A 6,000-nucleotide genomic window follows, 5' to 3' on the forward strand; every position below is an offset into this window, starting at 1 on the left:
TGTTTGTAGAGGGCCACATGGAAGTATTCCAGAATTGTAGAGTTGGAAGAGACCCGGGGAGGGGGGGGATCTAGTTCACACTGCAGTGCAGGAATCTCAACTAAAGCAACAATGACAGATGACCATCCAACCTCTGCTTAACCTCCAGTGAAAGAGAGTGCACAACTTCCTTGAAGGAGTCTGTTCCATTGTCTAACACAGGCACCCCCAAACTTTGGCCCTCCAGATATTTTGGACTACAATTCCCGTCTTCCCTGACCACTGGTTCTGTTAGCTAGGGATCATGGGAGTTGTAGGCCAAAACATCTGGAGGGCCACAGTTTGGGGGAGCCTGGTCTAACAGCTCTTACTGTCAGAAAGTTCTTCCTGATGTTTAGTTGGGACTGACCTTTCTTGTAACTTGAAGCCATTGGTTCGAGTCCTTCCCTCCGGATCAAGAGAAAACGAGATTGCTCCATCTTCCATGTGACAGCCCTTGAGATATTTGAAGATGGCTACCTCAGTCTCCTCTTTCTCAGGCTAAAACATACATAGGTCAGAAGGTATAGCTAGGGAACATTGGTGACTTGTTCAATGTCAGTATTTTCACTGCCACTATTGCAGAGGGTCACATGATCGGATGTTTCCATTCCTTATCACTGTTTGGGTATAAGTGGAAGTCATGCTGACGAACTTCCATTCTTTGTTCTCTCTCTCCACATAGATCGGTTCCGGGCCCAGGATCGTGATTTATGGCCAGAAGCAAGGAATGTGGCTCAAGTCCAGCTGCTAATGGGGTCTGTTTTTCTGCCCAGCTCGTTTGCTGATTAGGCGAAGAGGGGTGAATTGCCGGTTGTACATCTCTGCTGCTGCTGTGTGCATCATTTCCTGGCTAAAGGAGAAAGCTGGAAATGGCCGGAGCGCAGAGCAGGAACGAGGCTTTCGGATTCTCCCGCTTAGATGCCACGAATTATGCAACGCGGAGCTTACGTATGAAGAGTGTGTGAGGAGCATCAGAGCTGCTAAAGGGTTAAGCCCTCTGCTGTGACGTCTAGCCGCTGGGGGAAGAGAAGGAGGGAGGAGTACATACGGGGATCTGTCTTTGTTCTCTGTATACTGCTGTTGGTTTCGTTTTTCAACCGGGGCAGCCATAGAATGCTGGGAAGGTGATTTATGCTTGTAAATAAAGACTTTAGCTTAGAAGAAGAAGAAGCTGTCATGTTCTGATTTATTAGTGTGCTTGCTCCTGCATGTCTACACAGCTTCATGCTGCGAAGGAGAGAGAAGCTGCATTGCTTTGCCAACACAGACAGAGTGGTGCAGATCAAAAAGAAGCGCACTGGACTTTTGTAAGGATTTGGCAAAGCCTTAATGAGGCAATTAAACCTCATTAAATCATCATAGGTTATGGAGAAGTTCACCCTTGAGAGTGAGGGGTGATCTCAGCACAATGTGGGCTGCAAGGAGCACACACAAGCCAGTTTAGAGAGACCTGTGCTTGCAATCAGCAAGGAGCAGATGAACTCACTGGTGAAGAAGCTGCAGGATGCCATTGTTTCCTGCCCCGGAGGAGGCTACGCAGCAGCTACATCTGAGTGAGTACGCTGGAAGCTAGCCCCGGGGTGTGTGGAAGATGGCGGAGCAACCCCAGGAGTCCTTTGTCGTCCCGTTCCAAAGGCTGAATGGAGACAATTATGAGGAGTGGAGTGAAAGAACAAGATTATGGCTACTGGGGAGGGATCTTTGGACTTGTGTGTCGACCCCCCCAGTGCCTGCCGCTGATAACTCAGCTGGAGAACGTGAGAGGTTTGCGGCAGAAGTTAGAAAGGATAATAAAGCCCTATGTGCCATAGTGATGAGCTGCGATGATACACAGCTGCCCTATGTCCAAGGAGCTGAAAACGCTCAGGAGGCGTGGCAGAATTTGGTCAGAGTCCACCAAAGGCAGACGGCTAGGGCGAAGCTGCATGCCATGCGCCATCTTTTTGAGTTGAGGCTGCAGGCAGGACAGCCTGTGAAATCACATATAGCCAATGTGATTGCCGCATTCCACAGGCTAAGGCAGCAGCAGTTTGAGTTCCGAGAGCAAGAAATGGTCTACATTTTGATTTCAAGTTTGGGGAACGCTTTTGAGCATCTCTGCCTGATGTTTGAAGCAATGCCCCCTGCTGATCTGACGATGCAGTACGTCTCAGAGAGACTTGCAGATGAGGAGGAAAGATGGCTAAGAGAAGCAGCGTCTAAGGGGGGCTGTGCACGCAAGGAGTCCGGTGGGGGGGCAGGCAACGGCCCTGAAGAAGCCACTGTTAAGGCATATGCAACCCGGCTCTGTTATCGCTGCAACCGGCCAGGTCACGTGGCGAAATTCTGCACAGCTCCAGAAGCTGCCAAGGTCACCCAGCCAGGTTACCATGGGAACCAGCCCAGAGGTGGTAGCCGAGGAGGAGGCCAGCAGGGACGTGGCCGAGGTCGTGGGAAACCTGCTGATAAGGTTACCAGCAAATATCTTTCGGCTGCTATGGCAACAGTAAGGAGGAAAGAAGTAAACAGCCTACAATTCATCATTGATAGTGGAGCGTCGCATCACATGATGCCACCTTGTGGTGAAGTGTGAGATTGCATGCCACTTGAAGAGCAAAAAAGCCTCAATTTAGCTGATGGTTCTACAGGAACAATAGCAACCTCTGGTGTTTTCTATATGCAATGTTTGGACACTGATCTTGATGTTTATGTGTTGCCAGGCATGAAAAGCTGTCTTTTAAGTGTGTCTGCTTTAATGCGTGGTGGCTTTAAAGTTTCTTTTGATGATGATTTTTGTACTATTTCCAGAAAGAGTGATGGGGTGCATTTGGTTAGTGTTGCTGTTGGTTCAGATGGGCTGTTTGTCCTGGATGGGAGGGGGCAAGCAGGTGGGAGTAGCACTGGTGAAGTGCAAGCAAAGTGCGCTAATGCCCATAATACCCCAATTCATTCAGATTGTGAGCATCTTTGGCACCAATGATTTGCTCATCTTAATTTTAAGTATGTGGGGAAGGCACCTGAGTGTACAGAAGGGTGCAAGTTCAAATCCTGAAATAGGTTTCTCGATTGCAGGGCATGTAAGAAAGCGAAAACCAAGACTTGTTCTTATCCTAGGTCTGAAAGGAGGAGCACACAGCCATTTGAGCTGGTCCATATGGACCTTACTGGGCCTATGGCTACACCAAGCCTAGGTGGTGCCAGATTTGTGCTTTCTCTGATTGATGATTTTTCCAGGATGGGGTGGCTTGTAACCTTGAAGGAGAAAGGGGAGGCAGCCACTGTGATCCAGGAATGGGTCGCTGAGGTGGAACTACAGTTCTCACTTACTGTCCGATGTTTTCAGAGCGACCGCGGAGGAGAGTTTATGGGGGCAGAGCTACAAAGGTTCTTCTGCAGCAAGGGAATGAGACACCGAAAGTCTTCCCCATCCAGTCCGCAAGACAATGGTGTTGCAGAACGGCGTTTTCACACATTGTCTGAACTTGCGGAGGCTCTTCTTTTTGATGCAGGGCTACCACAGAAGTTTTTGGGGAAGCTTATCGCTGTGAATTTCTGCCTGAACAGAGCGTACAACTCTGTTGTGGACACCACGCCCTATTCTATGTTGTATGGCAAGGCCCCCAAAGTTCACTACCTAAGAACTTTTGGGTGTGAAGCGTGGGTTTTGATACCAAAGGTGAAACACAGAAAGGGTGGACCAAGGTCCAAGAAGATGATTTTCTGTGGCTATGAGCCAAACTCCAAGGGGTGGAGGTTTGTTTCTCCAGAGGGGGATCAGTCCCGAGTACACATCAGCAGGAGTGCTGTGTTCTATGAGCAGGATGGCTGGAGACGTATTCATGCTAACCCTGAAGTTCTTCTTGACTGGTCAACCATTCTTGACCTGGAGGACGAAACTCAGGCGCCTGATGCTAGAGTTCCCGATGCTGGAGGTCCAGGCCAAGGGCCAAACCCAGATCAGGGAGCAGGTCCAAGTGGTGCAACTCCTAGGGAGGTGAAGCAGGAAACCAGAAGTGCACCCACATCTCCCCAGGCGAGGCCTGGGAAGTTCAGCAAGCGTGGTCGGTCACCCACGTCCCCCAAATCACAAGTGTAGTAGGTCTCTTGGAAGTGCTCCAGGCACAAGAGAGTCTCAGTCTGAGACAAGCACTTCAGAGTCAGAGGGGGAACCTGTAGTGGGGCCAAGGTGTTCAAAACACACCATGAAAGGTAAACCACCTGACAGGTTCACAGCCATCAGTGTATGGGCAAACCTAGCAGTGTGTGAACCTGAAGTTTTGAAGAGGTTCAGCAGTTGCCAACAGAGGAAGCTAGTAAGTGGAAAGTTGCAATTGAGAAGGAGTTGGACTCCATGCAATCTCTTGGTGTGTATAGTCTCATACCGTTGCCAGATAATCTGTCTCATGATTATCAATAGTTTGGATGCAAGCTTTGATTCAGTTGTTTCCCGGCTATCCGTTCTCTCAGCAAAGCAACTGACTGTTGATCATGTGGGAGTTGTTTTGCTTAATGAAATGGATTGGCGAGTAGCCATTAAGCATAGCCAGGGGAGGGCTAGCAACGTTCCTAAGCCCTCAGCACAGAGTCTAGAAGGTACCACAGCTTTTAAAGCACAGCGATGCTTCAACTGCGGAGAATTGTGACATCTACAAAAGTTTTGTAAAAAAGGCAACAAGTTTAAACATGGCTCCAGAGGAAGAGGTGGGGGGAAGTCTCAGAGTTCTTTCATGATAGGCTCTCTGCTGTGACGCGTCACCTGTGCAAGGATAAAAGCTTGTTCATCCAGCTTAAAATGCAGGAGGGAATGATCCACCAAGCTTATGGAGGACTGTTGCAGAGTGAAGGAGAAAGAACTGTGTTTCTTAACAGCCTCAATACAACCATCAAGAATGTACTGTATGTCCCGCACCTGGCAAATAATATTCTGAGCGTATCGCAGCTCATTTCACAAGGCTTCAAACTGTGTTTCACTAAGACTAGGTGTGAGATTATCAAGGGCAATGAGGTCATTCTGTTTGGCAAATTTGAAAAGGGTTTATTTCTGTTGCCTTAATATACCAATGCTAATGTTGTTGATGTTCATTCTAGTGCTGTAAATGATGAGCAATGTTGCAATATGACTGGGCAAAAATGTGAAATTGCATAATAATTGTGTACATGACTACCATCGCAAACTAGGTCATTGGCATTTTCAGACAGTTTCTAAAATGCCCAATATGGTGGAGGGCATGTTCTTGAAGGATTGCAAGTACCACATGAAAATTCATTTCTTGTAGTGTAAACAAGGTAAAAATGGCTCCCAAGGGGAAAATGTTTGGGAGGGAGGCCTCAAAGCCTCATCAGTTCTTACATGCTGACCTTGTGGGACCTCTAGCTCCCTCCAGAGGTAATTCACGATATTTTTTGTCTTAATTGACCTATTTTCCAGATATGTTCATGTCTACATGCTGGAACATAAAAGTGATGCATTTTCTAGGTTTAAGAATTTCTGTGCATGGTTGAAAAATGTTCATGATATCCAAGTGAAATAAATATTTGTTCACAAATAAAGATGGTGTTTTGTTCAGCTGAATTTGAGCAATATCTGGCTAAACTTGGCATTGAACATCAAGTTGCATGTCCCAGATCCCCATGGCAAAATGGTCTGTGTGAGAGAGTAAATCAAACACTCCAACAAGGAATGAAGACTTTGCTTCATGATGCCAACTTGTCAGACCCTTTTTGGGGAGAGACTATAAACTGTTTTGTTTATTGTTACAATCACAGGTTCTCATTAGCCATAGGCTGCACCCCTTATGAAAAACTGTTCCAGAAAAAGCCTTTCATCATAATTTTTGTTTCAGATGTTTGGGTTCATACACCTCAGTACAACAAATTGAGCAAAAGAGGTTTGCATGGTAAATTTCTTGGTTATGAGAAAGGCACTTATTGTGTGTTCATGTCCGATACCAACACAATAAGGTTGACTAGGAGTGTTGAATTTAATGCAAAATGGAACAG

This window comes from Zootoca vivipara, chromosome 9 (genome assembly GCF_963506605.1).
Source record: "Zootoca vivipara chromosome 9, rZooViv1.1, whole genome shotgun sequence".
Lineage (NCBI taxonomy): Eukaryota > Metazoa > Chordata > Lepidosauria > Squamata > Lacertidae > Zootoca > Zootoca vivipara.